General features: G+C 41.3%; 18 non-coding genes across 18 annotated transcripts; 7 read left to right on the top strand and 11 right to left on the bottom strand.

Moving 5' to 3' along the window:
- The first annotated feature begins 61 nt into the window (after positions 1–61).
- Trnar-ucu lies at positions 62–145 on the top strand. Its single transcript is given in 2 exon segments — positions 62–98; positions 110–145. It is a non-coding gene; the product is annotated as a tRNA-Arg (tRNA).
- Positions 146–564: 419 nt separating this feature from the next.
- Trnas-cga lies at positions 565–646 on the top strand. Its single transcript has one exon. It is a non-coding gene; the product is annotated as a tRNA-Ser (tRNA).
- Positions 647–1,301: 655 nt separating this feature from the next.
- On the bottom strand, positions 1,302–1,374 carry Trnar-ccu. Its single transcript has one exon. It is a non-coding gene; the product is annotated as a tRNA-Arg (tRNA).
- Positions 1,375–1,882: 508 nt separating this feature from the next.
- Positions 1,883–1,955, bottom strand: Trnak-uuu. The gene has a single exon. It is a non-coding gene; the product is annotated as a tRNA-Lys (tRNA).
- A 412-nt stretch (positions 1,956–2,367) lies between these two features.
- Trnas-uga lies at positions 2,368–2,449 on the bottom strand. Its single transcript has one exon. It is a non-coding gene; the product is annotated as a tRNA-Ser (tRNA).
- A 120-nt stretch (positions 2,450–2,569) lies between these two features.
- On the top strand, positions 2,570–2,653 carry Trnar-ucu. The gene is given in 2 exon segments: positions 2,570–2,606; positions 2,618–2,653. It is a non-coding gene; the product is annotated as a tRNA-Arg (tRNA).
- A 426-nt stretch (positions 2,654–3,079) lies between these two features.
- Trnas-cga lies at positions 3,080–3,161 on the top strand. The gene has a single exon. It is a non-coding gene; the product is annotated as a tRNA-Ser (tRNA).
- A 644-nt stretch (positions 3,162–3,805) lies between these two features.
- On the bottom strand, positions 3,806–3,878 carry Trnar-ccu. The gene has a single exon. It is a non-coding gene; the product is annotated as a tRNA-Arg (tRNA).
- A 993-nt stretch (positions 3,879–4,871) lies between these two features.
- Trnas-uga lies at positions 4,872–4,954 on the bottom strand. The gene has a single exon. It is a non-coding gene; the product is annotated as a tRNA-Ser (tRNA).
- A 622-nt stretch (positions 4,955–5,576) lies between these two features.
- Trnas-cga lies at positions 5,577–5,658 on the top strand. Its single transcript has one exon. It is a non-coding gene; the product is annotated as a tRNA-Ser (tRNA).
- A 636-nt stretch (positions 5,659–6,294) lies between these two features.
- Positions 6,295–6,367, bottom strand: Trnar-ccu. Its single transcript has one exon. It is a non-coding gene; the product is annotated as a tRNA-Arg (tRNA).
- Positions 6,368–6,875: 508 nt separating this feature from the next.
- On the bottom strand, positions 6,876–6,948 carry Trnak-uuu. Its single transcript has one exon. It is a non-coding gene; the product is annotated as a tRNA-Lys (tRNA).
- A 412-nt stretch (positions 6,949–7,360) lies between these two features.
- Positions 7,361–7,442, bottom strand: Trnas-uga. Its single transcript has one exon. It is a non-coding gene; the product is annotated as a tRNA-Ser (tRNA).
- Positions 7,443–8,066: 624 nt separating this feature from the next.
- Positions 8,067–8,148, top strand: Trnas-cga. The gene has a single exon. It is a non-coding gene; the product is annotated as a tRNA-Ser (tRNA).
- Positions 8,149–8,784: 636 nt separating this feature from the next.
- Trnar-ccu lies at positions 8,785–8,857 on the bottom strand. The gene has a single exon. It is a non-coding gene; the product is annotated as a tRNA-Arg (tRNA).
- Positions 8,858–9,365: 508 nt separating this feature from the next.
- On the bottom strand, positions 9,366–9,438 carry Trnak-uuu. Its single transcript has one exon. It is a non-coding gene; the product is annotated as a tRNA-Lys (tRNA).
- Positions 9,439–9,850: 412 nt separating this feature from the next.
- On the bottom strand, positions 9,851–9,932 carry Trnas-uga. The gene has a single exon. It is a non-coding gene; the product is annotated as a tRNA-Ser (tRNA).
- A 120-nt stretch (positions 9,933–10,052) lies between these two features.
- Trnar-ucu lies at positions 10,053–10,136 on the top strand. The gene is given in 2 exon segments: positions 10,053–10,089; positions 10,101–10,136. It is a non-coding gene; the product is annotated as a tRNA-Arg (tRNA).
- Positions 10,137–22,767: the final 12,631 nt, after the last annotated feature.

The following is a 22,767-nucleotide window of genomic DNA, read 5'->3' as shown; positions in this document are numbered from 1 at the left end:
TACCTTACTGAAGAGCAGGTTAAATGAGAGTTGCAAAATCCTAGCACTTTCTTTAAGTGTAGGTCGTGTGGCCTAATGGATAAGGCGTCGGACTTCTATGAAAGTAGTTATCCGAAAATTGCGGGTTCGAGTCCCGCCACGATTAATAGCATATGACGAAATTATTAGTTCATGGTGAGTAGAAGTTAACCATGGGGAATCATGTCAGATCAATAAAACTACAAATATATCTCGAACACTCAATGACTATCACTGGCTTGCATTGCCTTTGCAGCAACGATTGAAATTGGCTGCTGATATAGCGTAGATTGGTAGATAACTTAAATCATTCTCTCTAAAGACACACAGAGTATACCTAACTCATGATGAATGAACCTTCGATTAATAAATTAAGAAATAACTTAAATTTCATAGGCCTGTTAGCTCAGTTGGTTAGAGCGCCGTGCTAATAACGCGGAGGTCATGAGTTCGATCCTCTTACGGGCCACTGTAATTCTTCCATTAAATATTTTCCACTCTAAAAAGGTACTGATAGTTTCGAAATATTTTGCTAAAATAGTTAATATAGATCTGGCCGAGTGGTTAAGGCGACTGATTCGAAATCAGTGTCCATCTTGGAGCGTAGGTTCGAATCCTACTATCTGCGTTTTGTGGCATTTTATTGGTGAATGTAACTACACAACATTTGATCAAGTGACACCAGAAGTGATTTCTAGTCATTTTTGGGAGAACATCCAAGTTTAAAATCAGTAGGGGAGTACTCAGTGTTAGAAGAACGAAAGGTCTTTAGGTCTTTAGTATATGTGATGACCCTGGACAAGATAAGTCAAGACAAGACAAACTCAGGACAAACTAATCAACGGGGTGACCCTGGATAAGGCATGCTCTCAACAATGATCCGTACGAGTAGTAAGAACAGTCAGGTTCATCGAAGTCGAGGTCTGTGATCGTAGGCCAGGTTTAGATAGTTTCTAAAAGTAGATGAGAGACAACAAGTACACGTTGCCGAGAATGCACCTTACCATCATGACCAGCGTCTTGAAGTCAGCGCGTTGTTGCTCCAGGAACCAGTGAAGACGGCAGAGGAGGATGAGAGAGTCAGAGTTCACCTGTAAAACAGCAGAATAAGTTCCGCTGCCAAGTAATTGTTGCTGGCAAAGGTTTCCAAGTTTAAGCATGCCATTTCAGCGATTTCCCAACACTTGGACAAATGAAAATTTTTGCTTGAAAACAGTAAAACAAAAGAAAAGTAATTGCCAATTTAACGACGATTTTCGATCATTATAGTTTCGGTTGCTCGCTACCTCTGGCGAGACTCGAACTCGCAATCCCCGGCTTAGGAGGCCGGTGCCTTATCCATTAGGTCACAAAGGCAGAGTAATAATGAATCTCCTATTCGATGAATGACGTTATATTGCAAAGCTTTTCCCTAGAAGATAGCCAAACGTCCCATGTTATATTATATAAACATACAGCGATTACCGTCTGTGGGCATCGTCTCACTCTTGAAAACCATGTTTTTTTGAATAATCTTAACTACAAACTCTATTTACAGCTTTCGAGTTCTATAAGTGGACATACATTTACTATTGCAATTAGTTGTATCAAATAGCAAGGCTTTCTACTCTCACAATGAGGGATACTCTTTCTCACTATCTCATTTCATTATTTGTGTATGTTCCACGACCTATATCTGAATGTACTTCCTTTTGGTTCGCACTTTCCCTACATCGAAGGGACATAAAGAAACACCACGAGAACTCGTGTTGTCGTCTATGAACATCTATGAATTCCGCCCATAATGGTGAATGATTTCAAATGATATTAACTTGATAATTAATGGTGGAAAACGACCAATACTAACTAAAATCAAAAGACTAGACGCCCGATAAGGGACTTGAACCCTTGACCTCAGGATTAAAAGTCCCGCGCTCTACCGTCTGAGCTAACCGGGCTTGATATTTGGTATTGCAATAGTTTCCGGTTCGAGTTCATTTTTAAATTTTACGATTGCTTATAGATCTTTTACGGACGGAAGTATGGACGTTTTTCTATTCTTCGTAAACAAAACGGGTACACATTCTTTCATCATATAATTTGTCTCTGACTACATTTGATGTTTGTAAACTACACTTAAAGACCGCCATAATGCATTTCGGAACTGGCCTCTGAAAAATAGACACGTTTCTGGAAACACCAATTGACAGGTCATGGCTCCACGGTTCCGAGATAGATCCCGGGACCTAGGATACCCATGACTGCACAGTTCATATTTGTAATCATGCGTAAATTTGAGATATTAGTAAACGATTGAAAATGAGTGGTTCCACTAGAAAATACTAGCATGTGCAACAAATGGCAATTCACCGCAGTTGGTGGGGTTCGAACCTACGCCCTCAGAGAGGAATAGATTTCAAGTCTATCGCCTTAACCACTCGGCCACAACTGCCCCAAATGTTTAGACAATCTAGTGATGATATTTATTTTGGTTTACCGAAAATTCCGTTTTACCTTACTGAAGAGCAGGTTAAATGAGAGTTGCAAAATCCTAGCACTTTCTTTAAGTTTAGGTCGTGTGGCCTAATGGATAAGGCGTCGGACTTCTATGAAAGTAGTTATCCGAAAATTGCGGGTTCGAGTCCCGCCACGATTAATAGCATATTACGAAATTATTAATTCATGGTGAGTAGAAGTTAACCACAAACCATGGGGAAGAATGTCAGATCAATAAAACTACAAATATATCTCGAACACTCAATGACTATCACTGGCTTGCATTGCCTTTGCAGCAACGATTGAAATTGGCTGCTGATATAGCGTAGATTGGTAGATAACTTAAATCATTCTCTCTAAAGACACACAGAGTATACCTAACTGATGATGAATGAACCTTTGATTAATAAATTAAGAAATAAATTAAATTTCATAGGCCTGTTAGCTCAGTTGGTTAGAGCGCCGTGCTAATAACGCGGAGGTCATGAGTTCGATCCTCTTACGGGCCACTGTAATTCTTCCATTAAATATTTTCCACTCTAAAAAGGTACTGATAGTTTCGAAATATTTTGCTAAAATAGTTAATATAGATCTGGCCGAGTGGTTAAGGCGACTGATTCGAAATCAGTTTCCATCTTGGAGCGTAGGTTCGAATCCTACTATCTGCGTTTTGTGGCATTTTATTGGTGAATGTAACTACACAACATTTGATCAAGTGACACCAGAAGTGATTTCTAGTCATTTTTGGGAGAACATCCAAGTTTAAAATCAGTAGGGGAGTACACAGTGACAGAAGAACGAAAGGTCTTTAGGTCTTTAGTATATGTGATGACCCTGGACAAGATAAGTCAAGACAAGACAAACTAATCAACGGGGTGACCCTGGATAAGGCATGCTCTCAACAATGATCCGTACGAGTAGTAAGAACAGTCAGGTTCATCGAAGTCGAGGTCTGTGATCGTAGGCCAGGTTTAGATAGTTTCTAAAAGTAGATGAGAGACAACAAGTACACGTTGCCGAGAATGCACCTTACCATCATGACCAGCGTCTTGAAGTCAGCGCGTTGTTGCTCCAGGAACCAGTGGAGACGGCAGAGGAGGATGAGAGAGTCAGAGTTCACCTGTAAAACAGCAGAATAAGTTCCGCTGCCAAGTAATTGTCGCTGGCAAAGGTTTCCAAATTTAAGCATGCCATTTCAGCGATTTCCCAACACTTGGACAAATGAAAATTTTTGCTTGAAAACAGTAAAACAAAAAAAAAGTAATTGCCAATTAAACGACGATTTTCGATCATTATAGTTTCGGTTGCTCGCTACCTCTGGCGAGACTCGAACTCGCAATCCCCGGCTTAGGAGGCCGGTGCCTTATCCATTAGGCCACAAAGGCAGAGTAATAATGAATCTCCTATTCGATGAATGACGTTATATTGCAAAGCTTTTCCCTAGAAGATAGCCAAACGTCCCATGTTATATTATATAAACATACAGCGATTACCGTCTGTGGGCATCGTCTCACTCTTGAAAACCATGTTTTTTTGAATAATCTTAACTACAAACTCTATTTACAGCTTTCGAGTTCTATAAGTGGACATACATTTACTATTGCAATTAGTTGTATCAAATAGCAAGGCTTTCTACTCTCACAATGAGGGATACTCTTTCTCACTATCTCATTTCATTATTTGTGTATGTTCCACGACCTATATCTGAATGTACTTCCTTTTGGTTCGCACTTTCCCTATATCGAAGGGACATAAAGAAACACCACGAGAACTCGTGTTGTCGTCTATGAACATCTATGAATTCCGCCCATAATGGTGAATGATTTCAATTGATATTAACTTGATAATTAATGGTGGAAAACGACCAATACTAACTAAAATCAAAAGACTAGCCGCCCGATAAGGGACTTGAACCCTTGACCTCAGGATTAAAAGACCCGCGCTCTACCGTCTGAGCTAACCGGGATTGATATTTGGTATTGCAATAGTTTCCGGTTCGAGTTCATTTTTAAATTTTACGATTGCTTATAGATCTTTTACGGACGGAAGTATGGACGTTTTTCTATTCTTCGTAAACAAAATGGGTACACATTCTTTCATCATATAATTTGTCTCTGACTACATTTGATGTTTGTAAACTACACTTAAAGACCGCCATAATGCACTTCGGAACTGGCCTCTGAAAAATAGACACGTTTCTGGAAACACCAATTGTCAGGTCATGGCTCCACGGTTCCGAGATAGATCCCGGGACCTAGGATACCCATGACTGCACAGTTCATAATTGTAATCATGCGTAAATTTGAGATATTAGTAAACGATTGAAAATGAGTGGTTTCTCTAGAAAATACTAGCATGTGAAACAAATGGCAATTCACCGGAGTTGGTAGGGTTCGAACCTACGCCCTCAGAGATGAATAGATTTCAAGTCTATCGCCTTAACCACTCGGCCACAACTGCCTCACTGCTTAGACAATCTAGTGATGATATTTATTTTGGTGTACCGAAAATTCCGTTTTACCTTACTGAAGAGCAGGTTAAATGAGAGTTGCAAAATCCTAGCACTTTCTTTAAGGGTAGGTCGTGTGGCCTAATGATTAAGGCGTCGGACTTCTATGAAAGTAGTTATCCGGAAATTGCGGGTTCGAGTCCCGCCACGATTAATAGCATATGACGAAATTATTAGTTCATGGTGAGTAGAAGTTAACCATGGGGAATCATGTCAGATCAATAAAACTACAAATATATCTCGAACACTCAATGACTATCACTGGCTTGCATTGCCTTTGCAGCAACGATTGAAATTGGCTGCTGATATAGCGTAGATTGGTAGATAACTTAAATCATTCTCTCTAAAGACACACAGAGTATACCTAACTGATGATGAATGAACCTTTGATTAATAAATTAAGAAATAAATTAAAAATTCATAGGCCTGTTAGCTCAGTTGGTTAGAGCGCCGTGCTAATAACGCGGAGGTCATGAGTTCGATCCTCTTACGGGCCACTGTAATTCTTCCATTAAATATTTTCCACTCTAAAAAGGTACTGATAGTTTCGAAATATTTTGCTAAAATAGTTAATATAGATCTGGCCGAGTGGTTAAGGCGACTGATTCGAAATCAGTGTCCATCTTGGAGCGTAGGTTCGAATCCTACTATCTGCGTTTTGTGGCATTTCATTGGTGAATGTAACTACACAACATTTGATCAAGTGACACCAGAAGTGATTTCTAGTCATTTTTGGGAGAACATCCAAGTTTAAAATCAGTAGGGGAGTACACAGTGACAGAAGAACGAAAGGTCTTTAGTATATGTGATGACCCTGGACAAGATAAGTCAAGACAAGACAAACTAATCAACGGGGTGACCCTGGATAAGGCATGCTCTCAACAATGATCCGTACGAGTAGTAAGAACAGTCAGGTTCATCGAAGTCGAGGTCTGTGATCGTAGGCCAGGTTTAGATAGTTTCTAAAAGTAGATGAGAGACAACAAGTACACGTTGCCGAGAATGCACCTTACCATCATGACCAGCGTCTTGAAGTCAGCGCGTTGTTGCTCCAGGAACCAGTGAAGACGGCAGAGGAGGATGAGAGAGTCAGAGTTCACCTGTAAAACAGCAGAATAAGTTCCGCTGCCAAGTAATTGTTGCTGGCAAAGGTTTCCAAGTTTAAGCATGCCATTTCAGCGATTTCCCAACACTTGGACAAATGAAAATTTTTGCTTGAAAACAGTAAAACAAAAGAAAAGTAATTGCCAATTTAACGACGATTTTCGATCATTATAGTTTCGGTTGCTCGCTACCTCTGGCGAGACTCGAACTCGCAATCCCCGGCTTAGGAGGCCGGTGCCTTATCCATTAGGTCACAAAGGCAGAGTAATAATGAATCTCCTATTCGATGAATGACGTTATATTGCAAAGCTTTTCCCTAGAAGATAGCCAAACGTCCCATGTTATATTATATAAACATACAGCGATTACCGTCTGTGGGCATCGTCTCACTCTTGAAAACCATGTTTTTTTGAATAATCTTAACTACAAACTCTATTTACAGCTTTCGAGTTCTATAAGTGGACATACATTTACTATTGCAATTAGTTGTATCAAATAGCAAGGCTTTCTACTCTCACAATGAGGGATACTCTTTCTCACTATCTCATTTCATTATTTGTGTATGTTCCACGACCTATATCTGAATGTACTTCCTTTTGGTTCGCACTTTCCCTACATCGAAGGGACATAAAGAAACACCACGAGAACTCGTGTTGTCGTCTATGAACATCTATGAATTCCGCCCATAATGGTGAATGATTTCAATTGATATTAACTTGATAATTAATGGTGGAAAACGACCAATACTAACTAAAATCAAAAGACTAGCCGCCCGATAAGGGACTTGAACCCTTGACCTCAGGATTAAAAGTCCCGCGCTCTACCGTCTGAGCTAACCGGGCTTGATATTTGGTATTGCAATAGTTTCCGGTTCGAGTTCATTGTTAAATTTTACGATTGCTTATAGATCTTTTACGGACGGAAGTATGGACGTTTTTCTATTCTTCGTAAACAAAATGGGTACACATTCTTTCATCATATAATTTGTCTCTGACTACATTTGATGTTTGTAAACTACACTTAAAGACCGCCATAATGCACTTCGGAACTGGCCTCTGAAAAATAGACACGTTTCTGGAAACACCAATTGACAGGTCATGGCTCCACGGTTCCGAGATAGATCCCGGGACCTAGGATACCCATGACTGCACAGTTCATAATTGTAATCATGCGTAAATTTGAGATATTAGTAAACGATTGAAAATGAGTGGTTTCACTAGAAAATACTAGCATGTGAAACAAATGGCAATTCACCGCAGTTGGTAGGGTTCGAACCTACGTCCTCAGAGAGGAATAGATTTCAAGTCTATCGCCTTAACCACTCGGCCACAACTGCCTCAATTGCTTAGACAATCTAGTGATGATATTTATTTTGGTGTACCGAAAATTCCGTTTTACCTTACTGAAGAGCAGGTTAAATGAGAGTTGCAAAATCCTAGCACTTTCTTTAAGTGTAGGTCGTGTGGCCTAATGACTAAGGCGTCGGACTTCTATGAAAGTAGTTATCCGGAAATTGCGGGTTCGAGTCCCGCCACGATTAATAGCATATGACGAAATTATTAGTTCATGGTGAGTAGAAGTTAACCATGGGGAATCATGTCAGATCAATAAAACTACAAATATATCTCGAACACTCAATGACTATCACTGGCTTGCATTGCCTTTGCAGCAACGATTGAAATTGGCTGCTGATATAGCGTAGATTGGTAGATAACTTAAATCATTCTCTCTAAAGACACACAGAGTATACCTAACTGATGATGAATGAACCTTTGATTAATAAATTAAGAAATAAATTAAAAATTCATAGGCCTGTTAGCTCAGTTGGTTAGAGCGCCGTGCTAATAACGCGGAGGTCATGAGTTCGATCCTCTTACGGGCCACTGTAATTCTTCCATTAAATATTTTCCACTCTAAAAAGGTACTGATAGTTTCGAAATATTTTGCTAAAATAGTTAATATAGATCTGGCCGAGTGGTTAAGGCGACTGATTCGAAATCAGTGTCCATCTTGGAGCGTAGGTTCGAATCCTACTATCTGCGTTTTGTGGCATTTCATTGGTGAATGTAACTACACAACATTTGATCAAGTGACACCAGAAGTGATTTCTAGTCATTTTTGGGAGAACATCCAAGTTTAAAATCAGTAGGGGAGTACACAGTGACAGAAGAACGAAAGGTCTTTAGTATATGTGATGACCCTGGACAAGATAAGTCAAGACAAGACAAACTAATCAACGGGGTGACCCTGGATAAGGCATGCTCTCAACAATGATCCGTACGAGTAGTAAGAACAGTCAGGTTCATCGAAGTCGAGGTCTGTGATCGTAGGCCAGGTTTAGATAGTTTCTAAAAGTAGATGAGAGACAACAAGTACACGTTGCCGAGAATGCACCTTACCATCATGACCAGCGTCTTGAAGTCAGCGCGTTGTTGCTCCAGGAACCAGTGAAGACGGCAGAGGAGGATGAGAGAGTCAGAGTTCACCTGTAAAACAGCAGAATAAGTTCCGCTGCCAAGTAATTGTTGCTGGCAAAGGTTTCCAAGTTTAAGCATGCCATTTCAGCGATTTCCCAACACTTGGACAAATGAAAATTTTTGCTTGAAAACAGTAAAACAAAAGAAAAGTAATTGCCAATTTAACGACGATTTTCGATCATTATAGTTTCGGTTGCTCGCTACCTCTGGCGAGACTCGAACTCGCAATCCCCGGCTTAGGAGGCCGGTGCCTTATCCATTAGGTCACAAAGGCAGAGTAATAATGAATCTCCTATTCGATGAATGACGTTATATTGCAAAGCTTTTCCCTAGAAGATAGCCAAACGTCCCATGTTATATTATATAAACATACAGCGATTACCGTCTGTGGGCATCGTTTCACTCTTGAAAACCATGTTTTTTTGAATAATCTTAACTACAAACTCTATTTACAGCTTTCGAGTTCTATAAGTGGACATACATTTACTATTGCAATTAGTTGTATCAAATAGCAAGGCTTTCTACTCTCACAATGAGGGATACTCTTTCTCACTATCTCATTTCATTATTTGTGTATGTTCCACGACCTATATCTGAATGTACTTCCTTTTGGTTCGCACTTTCCCTACATCGAAGGGACATAAAGAAACACCACGAGAACTCGTGTTGTCGTCTATGAACATCTATGAATTCCGCCCATAATGGTGAATGATTTCAAATGATATTAACTTGATAATTAATGGTGGAAAACGACCAATACTAATTAAAATCAAAAGACTAGCCGCCCGATAAGGGACTTGAACCCTTGACCTCAGGATTAAAAGTCCCGCGCTCTACCGTCTGAGCTAACCAGGCTTGATATTTGGTATTGCAATAGTTTCCGGTTCGAGTTCATTTTTAAATTTTACGATTGCTTATAGATCTTTTACGGACGGAAGTATGGACGTTTTTCTATTCTTCGTAAACAAAATGGGTACACATTCTTTCATCATATAATTTGTCTCTGACTACATTTGATGTTTGTAAACTACACTTAAAGACCGCCATAATGCATTTCGGAACTGGCCTCTGAAAAATAGACACGTTTCTGGAAACACCAATTGACAGGTCATGGCTCCACGGTTCCGAGATAGATCCCGGGACCTAGGATACCCATGACTGCACAGTTCATATTTGTAATAATGCGTAAATTTGAGATATTAGTAAACGATTGAAAATGAGTGGTTCCACTAGAAAATACTAGCATGTGCAACAAATGGCAATTCACCGCAGTTGGTAGGGTTCGAACCTACGCCCTCAGAGAGGAATAGATTTCAAGTCTATCGCCTTAACCACTCGGCCACAACTGCCCCAAATGTTTAGACAATCTAGTGATAATATTTATTTTGGTTTACCGAAAATTCCGTTTTACCTTACTGAAGAGCAGGTTAAATGAGAGTTGCAAAATCCTAGCACTTTATTTAAGTGTAGGTCGTGTGGCCTAATGGATAAGGCGTCGGACTTCTATGAAAGTAGTTATCCGAAAATTGCGGGTTCGAGTCCCGCCACGATTAATAGCATATGACGAAATTATTAGTTCATGGTGAGTAGAAGTTAACCATGGGGAATCATGTCAGATCAATAAAACTACAAATATATCTCGAACACTCAATGACTATCACTGGCTTGCATTGCCTTTGCTGCAACGATTGAAATTGGCTGCTGATATAGCGTAGATTGGTAGATAACTTAAATCATTCTCTCTAAAGACACACAGAGTATACCTAACTAATGATGAATGAACCTTTTGTAAGGGTCATTCGAGACCTTACTTTTACTTATACTAAATAACACACAAGTGATCATCAGAGGATGACGCTTATGTATTACACTTTAACACTACACATACAGTACAAGCAGACAGTTCACAAGAGAGCACAAGAGATAGTTAAGGCTTATATTACCAGAGGCGAGTCCGGAGCAGACTGCCTTCTGGAGGGAAACACGGGGCCTTTTATACTGCCCGAGACGCGTGAGTCATCGTGAGTCATCGTCTGGGTATTTAGGTCACGCCGGTGTCGCCGTTGAACTGTAGACGGTGGTGGACGGAGTTACTGTGAAGGTCGTGAGTGCATCCGCACTTGAGCTGCACGCGTGCACCCGCACTTGAACTGCGCGCGTCCCTGGTGCGCATGCGCGTGCACTGCGTATGAGCGCGGGTTGCGCATGCGCGTGTGTTGCGCATGCGCGCGCAACTGTAGATGCGCCGCTATACTTGGCTGGCTGCTCGTGCGCTCCCGTGGCTGGTTCCGGACACAGTACATGACAGATACATATAGTTAAGCCGATCCTTACACACTCCCCCTCTTTAATTTGCACTCCGGGCAAATCAAAATATTTGGGATAAGGATCGGTACACTAATACAGTATACATGATTATTGAAAAAATATTTCAAAATACATGTCATACAAAACTGAAAAGGAATAATGGAGAGTGAAACATTGTCCAGAAATGAAGGCAGACAAATAAAAGATCATATTTCAAAGACATAAAATTTAAATACTGGTCATCCTCTTTTTGAAATGTGTTTAAAAGTAAATGGTTATATGTTGTTTCCGTTCATAAAATGATGGAAAAAGAAATATAAAATCCAAATTAATATTCAAATTGTTAGAAAAAACATTTTTTTTTTCGTTTCTTTATATGTTTTAGGCTATTTATTGTTTTAGCTACTGACCGAGAGAGAGGGGTGGATAGGACAAGTGGAGTACGCTTACATTTTATTAGGGTGGTTACTGTTACTGCTAAGGGGAATGAGGGGGTGGTTAGCGCAAGTGGAGCTGTTGACATATATATTAGTCTCGCTTCCCCGAACGGGAGGGTGAATAGTTACAACCAGTTGACTTTGTAATATATACTCTTGGCTGCCTACCCCGCATGTGAGAGTAGAGGTTCTTTAAAAACTGGCGAACAAATTTGCTTCTGGCAAAATTTATTTTAGGGTAGATTTTGTATGTATTGTACGGATTCATTCTCACTTTGTTCGTCCACTTGTGAAGATGCCACGTTCTAAGCGAGTGCGCAAAAGTGTAAATTACGCCGAATCGGATATTAGTTCACTCACAGAACCTAGTTCACAAGTGTATGATACGTCACGACGTCGTTCACGTCGTGCACGCGATCAACTCCCCTTCTCCCCTGCCTCGCCTTCTGTTATTGAAATTGTTCCCGAAAGGGCAAGTAGCCGTAGCAGTATGCCTCCTTTGGAGCCTATTTTTCCACCGACACACCTCCCCGCCGAAGAAGAAAGCTTTCGTGTTCCGTCTCCCTATGATTTCGGCTATCAGCAAGTTTTGGAAGCTTCCTATCTGGGGGCTTTACTAACAAGTAAGTTGTTTCGAAACATTTTTCTACGTTCATAATTATGAATGCTCAGTACATTTTTCATTTATTATTATTGTAAATTTTTTCTTTTTTTTTTCTTTTTTTTTTATAGGCCAAACTACTTTGGAACGGATCGCTGCTTATCGCGCCTTCCGTACACAGATGGATGTATACTCAATACTTTGTCGCCTGATGACGAGTATTCAGTTATACTCCCAGATCGTCATTAACCCTTTTTTTTTAATTTGTCCTGATCAATGTATCTCAACAAAGAAAGTGTTATTGAAAATACAATTCGATTTTTCCCTCATTCATTTTATTATATATTTTTTGTATTTATTTTTTTTTTTTAACTGAGCAAAAGGCTTTTTTTTTTTTTTTTTTTACTACGCCCTTATTCTCATTTAAATTTTTTTTTATTTGGGAGTAAAAAGAAAAGCTGTATAAGCTGCTAGATATTTAGACGAAAGGTGATACAATATTTGAAGGTAAAAACAAAGTACAGGATACATGTCTTGTTTATAAAAAAATGAAGAATAATGTTTACTTTTTTTTTTAAATCCGAGTCGGTCTCCAACATCCTTTCGCCAACCAGCTGCTGGATCCCGATCTGGATGAGGTCAGCGTCGTAAGCAAGGCGGCGAAGTTGGTCTAAGTTCCGCCTAGCCTGCTTTGCGGTATCTCGAAGGCGTGTTAGTGTGCGCCGGAGCTCTTTCAAATGCCCCGGCAGACTATCTTCCACCTCGAAAGGTCCCTCTTGATGACGCTTTGACTTTTTTTCTGCTGGCTGCGGGTCCACGATGTCCCAGCTGCCTTGATGCGTCATTAATGCCTCTACTTCCTGGTCGGTGGTATACGCCGACCGCTTCTTCATTCTGATTGGGGGAAGCGCAGGTCCTTGGGTAGGCGCTTCCTCTTCTTTTCTTCGCTCGTCCGGCGATGCAGGAGACGTATGCATCAAATTTTGATGCAATTGCCTCCAGTCGCTTATGATTCGTTCCGCGATGATTTCTACCTCCGCGTCTTCTACCTCTATGTCTTCTTCAGGCTGCGCCGGTTCTGCTGGCTTGTCCATGATGATTTCACGCACGCAGGTGAATGCTGATCTTGATTGAGGGTATGATTGACTTGGGGGCTCCTGCAGCAACTCCATGGCGTGTATGGTGGTGTTACTTCTACTGGCTAGAAGAAAGGCAGCGTCGTCAGCGTCTGGTAGTCTGGGTCTGGGCCGCAAGTTGTAGGCCGCTTCATCCGCCGCTGCTGCCGCTGCTCCTGATGCTGCAGCCGCCTCGATCTGCTCGTTTACAGACAGTGTGGGTTGCTCGTCTACTTCCATTTCGATGTCTACTGGTTGTTCTTGTTTGAGTGCAAGATTTGTACTGAAAAGTTCTTCTGAATTTTGTAGGCCGTCGTTCTCCTTTATATACCAGTTTCTTTGTTGATATGATATTGTATCCGTGAACATCTGTTAGGCCTACTTATATTTCTTGAGTGTAAAATGGGGTTGCTGATATTGATTTTTCTGACTTTGTACGTGTTTCCCACGCAAAGAGATTTATAGTTTGTTACTTCTTCAGTATTTTCTTGGGTATTATTTTCGTGTACATGTTGCGTGAACTTTTGTATGCACTGTATATACGTGTGAATTATAGCTGAACATCTGTGGGGTGGCAGTTTGCCTCTTGAGCTTGAAGAAATATTACTGTGTACTGGTATAGGAGGGTGGGAGGAGCTGTAGTCCTCCGTTAGATGGCCACACCCATCGGAAAAAGGGGCTGGCCTCCGCGACCCTAGTTCTGCATAATTTGAGGCTCCTCCTCTTTCGCGATGGCCGCCCGGCCTTTCCTATTGGCTGAGGCTGGAAACTAGTCGTCGATATTTTGTTATTGGTTGAAATCTTTTCCCATGCTATTTGCTTCTCTCTTCCGTTGTTTGATACGTGAATTTATGCTTGTTTTTCCCGAAATTAAACTCCTTCCACTGCTCTGTTAGTCTGCAGCTGTAGAGCAAATTCTGTTAGCTCTTTTTGATGCTTTATTTGTTTCAGCCTGTAATAACACAGTGCTAGGCAGGCAAATGCGACTATGGGTACGATAACTGTGGCTGAAATCAAGCTTGTTTTCAAAGAAGTGGTCCAGTTACTTAGGCTCCAAAATCGAGACTCAGCATGTTTGTTCAGCGTGAGCTCTGAAATTGAGTCGCCTCCTTCTTCATGTATTCTTGTTATGAGCTCGTTCAATACATTTTGCTGCTCAAATTCACTTGTTTCGTAGGCCTTATGTTGAAGAAATTGATATTCCAACTCGTTATCGTCAATATTTGGAAACTTTTCTTGTAAATTTATCGTCGCCAGATGGTAAGTGGGGTGCACAAGTGTAAAGTTTTCTGTTGTTTCATTCCATGAATATGACTGACCATTAAGATTTATTATTTGATCTTTCCAAAAACATTCTTGAAATGGGTGGAGAGAAAAGCCGTCCCGGCCGATAGTATAAGAGTCGAACCGAGGCTCATAACCGCACTTCGTTTTCTCTCCTCGAACTGTAACGTTCATTTCTTTACACTGTTGCACAATCAGATGCACTCCATTGGGCTTCAATCGACTGCATCGAGGTAAGTTGTTAGCTATAGCCGCTTGTATTCCATTATTTTCTGCTAGCAATTGTGTAGTATATTTCCTGTGTTGTAGATTTCCGCAGTAGATTTCTTTTATTTCACTGAGTAAGGCATTTTCTCTTTCAAGATTTTTATCCTCTATATATTGATGATGCTGGGCCAATAGTGGTCCGATTTCTTCTCTTGAACCAATCATTTGGCTTCTGTCTGGTTCAAACAGCCATTGCTGATTTGTCTTTGATTCAGAGCAGTTTACTGCTTCTACTCTAAGGTCTTTATAAGCTTCTAGGCAGTGCATTCCATTTGTTATTTGCTTTGTTTTTGGGTTCCAAACCAGTGGGATGGGCCATGGTTTGTAGTATGGGTATCTTTCCATTATACATTGCTTGCTGGTATGTTGTAATTCATAGTCAATGAATCCCATGCAGGAAGATGGATCTTTGAATGATAGTATAACCATCGCTTGAGAAAGTTTGTACCATTGCTCTTCAACCGGCTGACATTGAACTAGTTTGAGCGTTTTATAGCTCAAACACATTCCGTGTTGACGATTGAACAAGAGCATAGCTTGTTGGTCAGCTATTTTGGGTAGCTCGATGTATGCATTTCTCAAATTTGATAGTTTGAAAAACGTGTGGTTGCAAAAATCATACGGTCTTTCTTCATAGTGAAATTCCAGTTGATTTAGTTCGTCTATCATTTTGAATGATCCGTCGTCTTGTTTCGTTTTTACTCCAGTAGCACTAATCACTTTCTTTAATTTGCATTTTTCGTCTTTCTGTAGGATTGGGTCCTCCCACGTGATGGTTACGTCGCGTGTTATCACTGTCGTCACTTCCGTTTTGTTCGTTAACACACCAAATGGAGACATCACTGGGCAGGTAAGGCAATCTCTATGCAAAATAACTTTCTTTGTCGCACAGTTCTTTTTCGTTTCTGTAATTTTCTGCATCCAAGTGCCTTTTTCTTTAGGATTTCCTCTATATTCGTATAAATTCTTACTGACTTCTTTCATTTTGTTGCCGTCGCACATGTGAGTGTTGACGAGTTGCTTGCATTCTTCTTTCGTAGTTACCGTTGTGCTCATCGAGTCGATGGTATCGAATGCTCCAAAGAAATATCCCGTAGTTGTTCTTTCTTTTCGCCAGGTCATACACAGATCTGCATTCCATATTGTGTGTGGTTCCTCCGTTACATAGAAATTATAGGCTTCCAACACCGATTGGTTTGAAGCTATAGTTTTGTCGCAGTATTAGTTCAATGTCCATTAATCCGATCACTTCTGCGCGTCCGCAGTCGCATACGGTAATGTTGTTCCCCCATGTCGCTTGAAAACTTGCTCCAATGATGAGTAGCTCGAAAATCATCTGTAATTGAAGGTGATGCAGATTTGTAGCGTCTAGTTGCACACTTGGTCAAATAAGAAAAGACAGAGAGGAAGAGGTGTGATAAAATATTTTAATACGTATCTTATCACAATACACCCTACTCATCTGCTCTTCTAGTTTTTTCTAGTATGCACGACGAAATCTTTGTATTTCCTTGGAAAAGTAACTTTTCTCGTAAGTATTCTTCTTGGTGGTTCGACCTTAGTGATGGCATTTGTCACAGCTGTTGGTGAGGCTGTGACTTTTGCCTTTACTTTGGTCGTAGTCACTGTACGATCTTCCTGATTGATTTTCTTTGGTGCTTTACTCGTTGCTTGTGTTTGTAATTTTTCCGATGGTGCGATTTGTGCGCCAGCATTAGTCACAGCTTTAGTTAAGACTGTGGCTTTTGCTGTTGCTGATATCGCGTCCGTCTGTCGCACGTCTTTACTCGTTATATCAATCGCTGGAATATTGGTGGCCGATACTTGAGTTTGTGCTTCTGTCACAGTAGTTGTTGCATCTGTGACAGTTTCATCAACTCGTTTTTCGGTCGCCATTACATCTGCTTGATTGGGTTGATTGTTGGTGGCTGTGACTAGAGCATCTGATCCTGCTGCACTTGTTGTTGAAGTTGTTTCAGTTTCATTTGCTTTTGTCACGGCCGCTGTTTGTCCTGCTAGATTTGTGGTCCTTGATTGATTTTCACTATTGCACATTTTCATTCGATCAACATGTGTGACGTATTCTTTTCCTTTTGGCGTCAGTAACTTATAGTTCACATCCGATTTCTTTTCCAGTACTGTATATGGTCCTTTCCATCTCATGTTGAATTTTCCTGGAATATCGTCATCTACTTTTATCAGTACCTTTTCGCCTTTTTTGTATGTTTTTGCTGGATTGACTTTGCTGTCGTAGTAGGCTTTCTGTATTTCTTGTGCTTCCATAATGCGATCTCTCGCTGTTTCTTTTGCTAGGTGCCACATTTTTGCGAATATCATATTTCGATCCGTTATTAATTCGTTCCTTCCTGGTGGTTGAACGTCTCCTGGTTCCATTGCGTCTCGTCCAAACATTAAGTAATGCGGTGTGTATCCCGTACTGGCGTGTACCGACGTATTGTATGCAAACGTTGCATGTGATAAGTAGTCGTCCCACTTGTTTGTACTAGTTGATAGATAGCTGGCCATCATGTCTACCAAGGTACGATTAAATCGTTCGACCAGTCCATCACAGCAAGGTCTGTACGCCGTCGTTTTCTTCCGTTTCACGCCTAGTTGACTGTAGAAATCGTCCATAGTTTTTGATAAGAAGTTTTTTCCTTGATCCGTTAATACTTCTTCTGGAACTCCATGCGTTAGGATAATTTTCTCTCTGAATGCGTTGTGTACGCTATCCGCTGTCTGGTCCTTCATGGGTGCAGCTATCATGTACCTTGTTGAGTACTCGCCCATGACGAGTATGTACGTATTTCCATTTTCTGTTACGTCCAATGGACCTACAATGTCCATTGCCATTAGCTGCCAAGGCTTGTCCGGCGGTGTGATGGGTACTAGTGGTGCTTTACTAGACCCTAAAGCCTTGCGTTTTTCACATATAGCACATTGCTTTACATATGCTTTAATGTCTTTGACCATTCCAGGCCAGAAGTATCGGCAACGTATTCTGCCTATTGTTTTCTTTGTTCCCAAATGTCCCGCCAATGGGTCGTCGTGGTATCTGAATAGAATTTTCTCTCTTAAAGATTCTGGGGCTAGGATTTTTCCGTAACTGGTTGCCAATAATCCATTATTCAGGACTTTGAATTCCTCGTCTTCTGAATCAGACTCTTCTGCGGGTAGAGGCAGTGACCAGTTGTAATTCCGTGGGTTGAGGGAATATCTTTTGCTTGAATTCCTTTGTCTTTCTTGTATTTTTCTCACTTCCTCCTTTACTGCGGTTTTCTTTAATTGCTTTACATATTTCTCCCGGGCTGTCTTGCAGTAGGTATCTTTTTCCTGGTCAGTTGTTAGGTCCTTCAAGATGAGACAGATTGGCGCCGTTGTCACACCTGAAGGTAGATATTTTCTTGCTGGAACTGGTATTCGACTCAAGAAGTCTGCGTTTCCGTTTGACTTGCCGGGTCGATACTTAACTTCCATATTATACAACTGTGTTTGCAGGACCCACCTTGTCACCTTTGCTGTTTCCACTCCTAAAGGTTTCTTTAATAGGTCTACTAGCGCTTTGTGATCCGTATATACCGTAAACTTTGGACCGTAGAGATATGGATGGAAGATTTTCAGAGCGTAAATAATGGCGTAAAGTTCTTTTTCCAAAGTACACCAGATAGTCTGAGCTTTTGCTAGGTGCTTTGATCCATACGCGATTACTACCTCTCTTCTTTTTCCTTTCACCCATTGCGTTTGCCCCAAGACTACTCCAACGCCATAACCAGATGCGTCGGTTTGCACTATGAACTCTTCTGTAAAGTCTGGGTGTGCTAGGATGGGTGCTGTAGTCAACTTTATTTTTAATGTTTGGAAAGCTGCTTCCTGTTCTGGACCCCAAATGAATTCAACTTCATTTTTCGTTAGTTCCGTAAGTGGATGAGCGATTGCGGCATAATTTTCTATGTACTTTCTGTAATATCCGAAGAAACCGTTGATGCTTTTTACTTCCTTCTTATCTTCCGGTCTTGGATAGTTCCTTACTACTTCGATTTTCTTTGGATCTGTAGCAGAGCCTTCCTCTGACATTATGTGTCCGAGATACAATACACTCAATTGGAAGAAACAGCATTTTATTAGCTTTAATTTCATTCCTGATTTTCGAATGAGTGCAAATGTCTCGTTAATATGCCTGAGATGGTCTTCTTCTGTTTTCGAAAATATTATCACGTCGTCGATGTATACTAACACAAATTTTCCAATCACTTTCCTTAGGATGTTAGTCATGATTCGTTGGAAAGATGGAGGTGCATTAGTTAATCCAAACGCCATTCGTTTGAATTGATAATGACCATTATGTGTTGTAAATGCCGTTTTGTGTCTGTCTTTCTTCCTTATTGGTATTTGCCAATATCCGCTGATGAAGTCGAGAGTTGAGAAGAATTTTGCTCCTCTCAAATAATCTTTTATCGCTTCGATACTAGGAATTGGGAATTTATCTTTTATTGTGATATCGTTCAAGAATCTGAAGTCTATGCAGAATCGTATCGTTCCATCTTTTTTCTTTACTAATAAAATTGCTGAACTGTACGGGCTCGTACTTTCTTCGATCACGTCGTTCTCCAACATCATTTCTACATGATCGTCGATTACTGGTAACATAACTCTTGGCTGACGCCTTGGTGGCATAAAAATTGGTGGTCCCACTGTCTCTATGCAGTGCTCTACTCCAATTGCTTTGCCAAAATCTGCGTCTGAAGTGGCGAATATGTTTTTATTTCCTTCCAATACTTTTCGTAGATCCTCCGCTCGTATTTCTGTCTTTTGGATTACTTTCTTGATTTCTTCTTCGAGCTTCTGATGTATTATGGCACAGACCTGACATGGTTGTAGTTCTGATATGCTGGCTATTAGGTGAAATTGTCTACCGTCATTCTTGTAAGAAATTCGCCTGCTGGCAGTGTTCAATCTGAATTCGAGATTTGTTATAAAATCCATTCCTAAAATGCAGCTGACTGCTAAGTTAGGTACTACATGGAAGTTATTTGTAACTAGATTGTCGTCCACTGAGTGTAGTTTTACTTTCAGCTCTACTGTTTTTAATTTTGCCGTAGGGTCTCCACATGCCGTGATTAGGTTGAGGTTGTCTATTGTTTGCTCTTTCTTTGCTGATGACGGTATTTGTTTTTCGAATTCTGCTGAAATTACGCTTGTAGTTGATCCCGTGTCGATCAATGCTGCTACTCGTTTGGTACCTACTGTGACTTCTATAGTAAATGGTTTGTATTGTACTTTACACGGCGGCGGCATACATGTTTTTGTTGAAGTATGGCCGTATGCGATTATTTCCGTGCGTTTCTGTATCTGTTGAACGTGTTCCTTGAATGTTCTCTTAGGGTTTGGGTTGCCCTTGCACTTTCGGTACGCCATCTTTGGTATTTTCGGCATGCTCTTTTGATATGGCCTCTATTTTTACAAAAGTAGCATGTTCTGTCGTCCCTTTCAGCTGAGAGATTTTCGTTTCTTGGATTATCCCAAGAGTTCGAGTCACTATTTTGTTGATTATTTCTTTGAGTCTGGGTTCCTTGGTTTCTTTGTTGGCGATTTCCTCTCCAGTTGTAATCTCGTTGCTGCGATTGTCCCTGCGAATATGTGCGAGCGCGACCGTTTGTTTCTTCAATGTTCGGTCCGTCTCTATTTCTGGGACTATAACTTCGGTTCCTTTCTGCAAAACGCACCTGTTTTTGTTCTTCTTGCTTCTGTTCGGCTATGTGTGCTACGGTTCCTGCTCCTGCCACAGCGGACCCTGCAGACAAATTGATGTTAGCTATTGCTTTCATTATTTGCTGCAGTTCCGACTGTTGTTCCTTCTTTTCTTGTTCAACTTTCTTGTGTGACTCAGCTTCTTCTGTGAGTCGACGCAGGTCTACTATTTGCTCACATTCTTGTGATGAGTGATTCTTGTGTGAGGTGTCTGTTGCTTTCAAACTATTCCATAGACTTGTCCTTATAGTCAAGCGCATGCCTTTCAACAAAGCTTCCTTCTTAAGAGCATTTCTCAGTTGAATGACCTCTGGGTCCTGGCTTGCTGCGGCGTTTCTACCGTAAGCCGATTTGTATAGTTCGTCGATGCGATTTTTGTATTCTCGAATGCGCTCGTTGAATTTTTGTTCTATCTTGCTGAGCTGTGCCTTTCTCATATCCTGAATGGTTGCGTCATTAAATCCAGCTTCCATAGCTGTTGTCCATACGTTTAGGTTTGCTTTATTATTTTGTCCCAGCGAGTTATTATATGACGCTGCAGCTCTTATAAGCTTCGATTGAAAAAAATTCAATTTCTGATCATCTGTCCAACCGGCTTCTGTTCCTACTCGATTAGCTTTCTTCAGCCATTCCTCAAATGTAGTATTATCATCAAGGTCACCGCTGAATTCGGGAATATCTTTTCTGTAATTTACTGCCGCGAGATTTAGCATTCCCGCTGTTATAGCTGCTGAAAAAGTGCGAAAATCTGCCGGATCAATTCCTCCTGGCCCTGGCTGTGGTCCTAGAGGTCCAGGTGGGCCTTGGGGTCCTGGTGGTCCTTGGTTGCCTGGTGGTCCTTGGTTGCCTGGTGGTCCTTGCTGACCAACTTGCCCTGGAGCACCTGGTGGTCCAGGTTGTCCATCTTGCCCCGGTTGGCCATTTTGCCCCGGCTGGCCATCCTGCCCCGGTTGTCCCGGTGGTCCTTGTTGGCCTGGTGGCCCTTGTTGGCCTGGTGGGCCTTGTTGGCCTGGTGGCCCTTGTTGACCAGGTGGTCCTTGTTGACCCAGTAGTCCTAGTGGTATCGCCCTAGCTCCATCCATTTTTTCGTCTGTCTCTGTTTGTTTAAATGTGTCTTCTTTCTCGACGTTTGTCAGGCTTTTGTTGAATACACGGTCTGGGGTTGCACTTTTGTCAAATGTATCGAAGAGCTCCTTATCGGTGGCAATTAATTCTCTTTCTAGATTTGCGAGTATAGTTAGTCTCCTTTCAGTTTGTGGTTTATTCCTTACGTATTCGATTTTATGTTTTAGTTCCAAGGTTTTTGTGCTTAATTGTTCCAATCGATTTTTTATTGCGGTTGATCTTTCGGATCTTCGAACGTTAGCGCCTGGTGATTCCTCTACGCTCTCTTTAATTGAAGGAGATGGCTCAGATTTTGTATTTACCTCCAATTTTGATTGATATTCGTCGGTCATGTAGGACCTTGAAGCTCTTGTCTCCGTGCTGAGTTTCCCACGTTGTTAGAGTCCTCGGTTGATATCCGTCGACTTGAAGAGTCAACGGGTGATATCCGTCGTCTTGAAGAGTCACTTTGATGGCTCCTTCAAGAATTCTTGATGGTTCCGCTTCTGGTATGGGTAGATCAACAGAGTGCCTTTGTTACTCTGTTGACGGAGAATTTTGCCGGAAAGAGTCACTTCGACAGCTCTTTCTCAAAATTCTCGTTGGCTCAGCTACTATGGCCGTGATGATCAACAGAGTGCCTTTGTTACTCTGTTGACGGAGAATTCGTTTGATAGAGTCCCTTCGACAACTCTTTCTCGTAATTCTCGCTTGCCTCTCGATCTATGGCCGTGTTGATCAACAGAGTGCCTTTGTTACTCTGTTGACGGAGAATTTTGCCGGAAAGAGTCACTTCGACAGCTCTTTCTCAAAATTCTCGTTTGCCTCTGGTCTGCGGACGTGGTGATGTGTAGATGGGTAGATCAACAGAGTGCCTTTGTTACTCTGTTGACGGAGAATTTTGCCGGAAAGAGTCACTTCGACAGCTCTTTCTCAAAATTCTCGTTGGCTCAGCTACTATGGCCGTGATGATCAACAGAGTGCCTTTGTTACTCTGTTGACGGAGAATTCGTTTGAAAGAGTCCCTTCGACAACTCTTTCTCGTAATTCTCGCTTGCCTCTCGAACTATGGCCGTGTTGATCAACAGAGTGCCTTTGTTACTCTGTTGACGGAGAATTCGTTGAAAGAGTCCCTTCGACAGCTCTTTCTCAGAATTCTCGTTTGCCTCTGGTCTGCGGACGTGGTGATGTGTAGATGCGTGTGTGGAAACACTTCGACACTTTCGCCCAAATTTCAGAGTTCAAATACTTGCTCAAATGGCAGAGTTCATAAACTCACTCAAATGGTAGAGTTCATAAATCCACGCAAATGGCAGAGTCC

The sequence above is a fragment of the Daphnia pulicaria genome, chromosome 1, assembly GCF_021234035.1.
Source record: "Daphnia pulicaria isolate SC F1-1A chromosome 1, SC_F0-13Bv2, whole genome shotgun sequence".
Classification (NCBI taxonomy): Eukaryota; Metazoa; Arthropoda; class Branchiopoda; order Diplostraca; family Daphniidae; genus Daphnia; species Daphnia pulicaria.
This window is presented reverse-complemented; position numbering and strand designations above follow the sequence as displayed.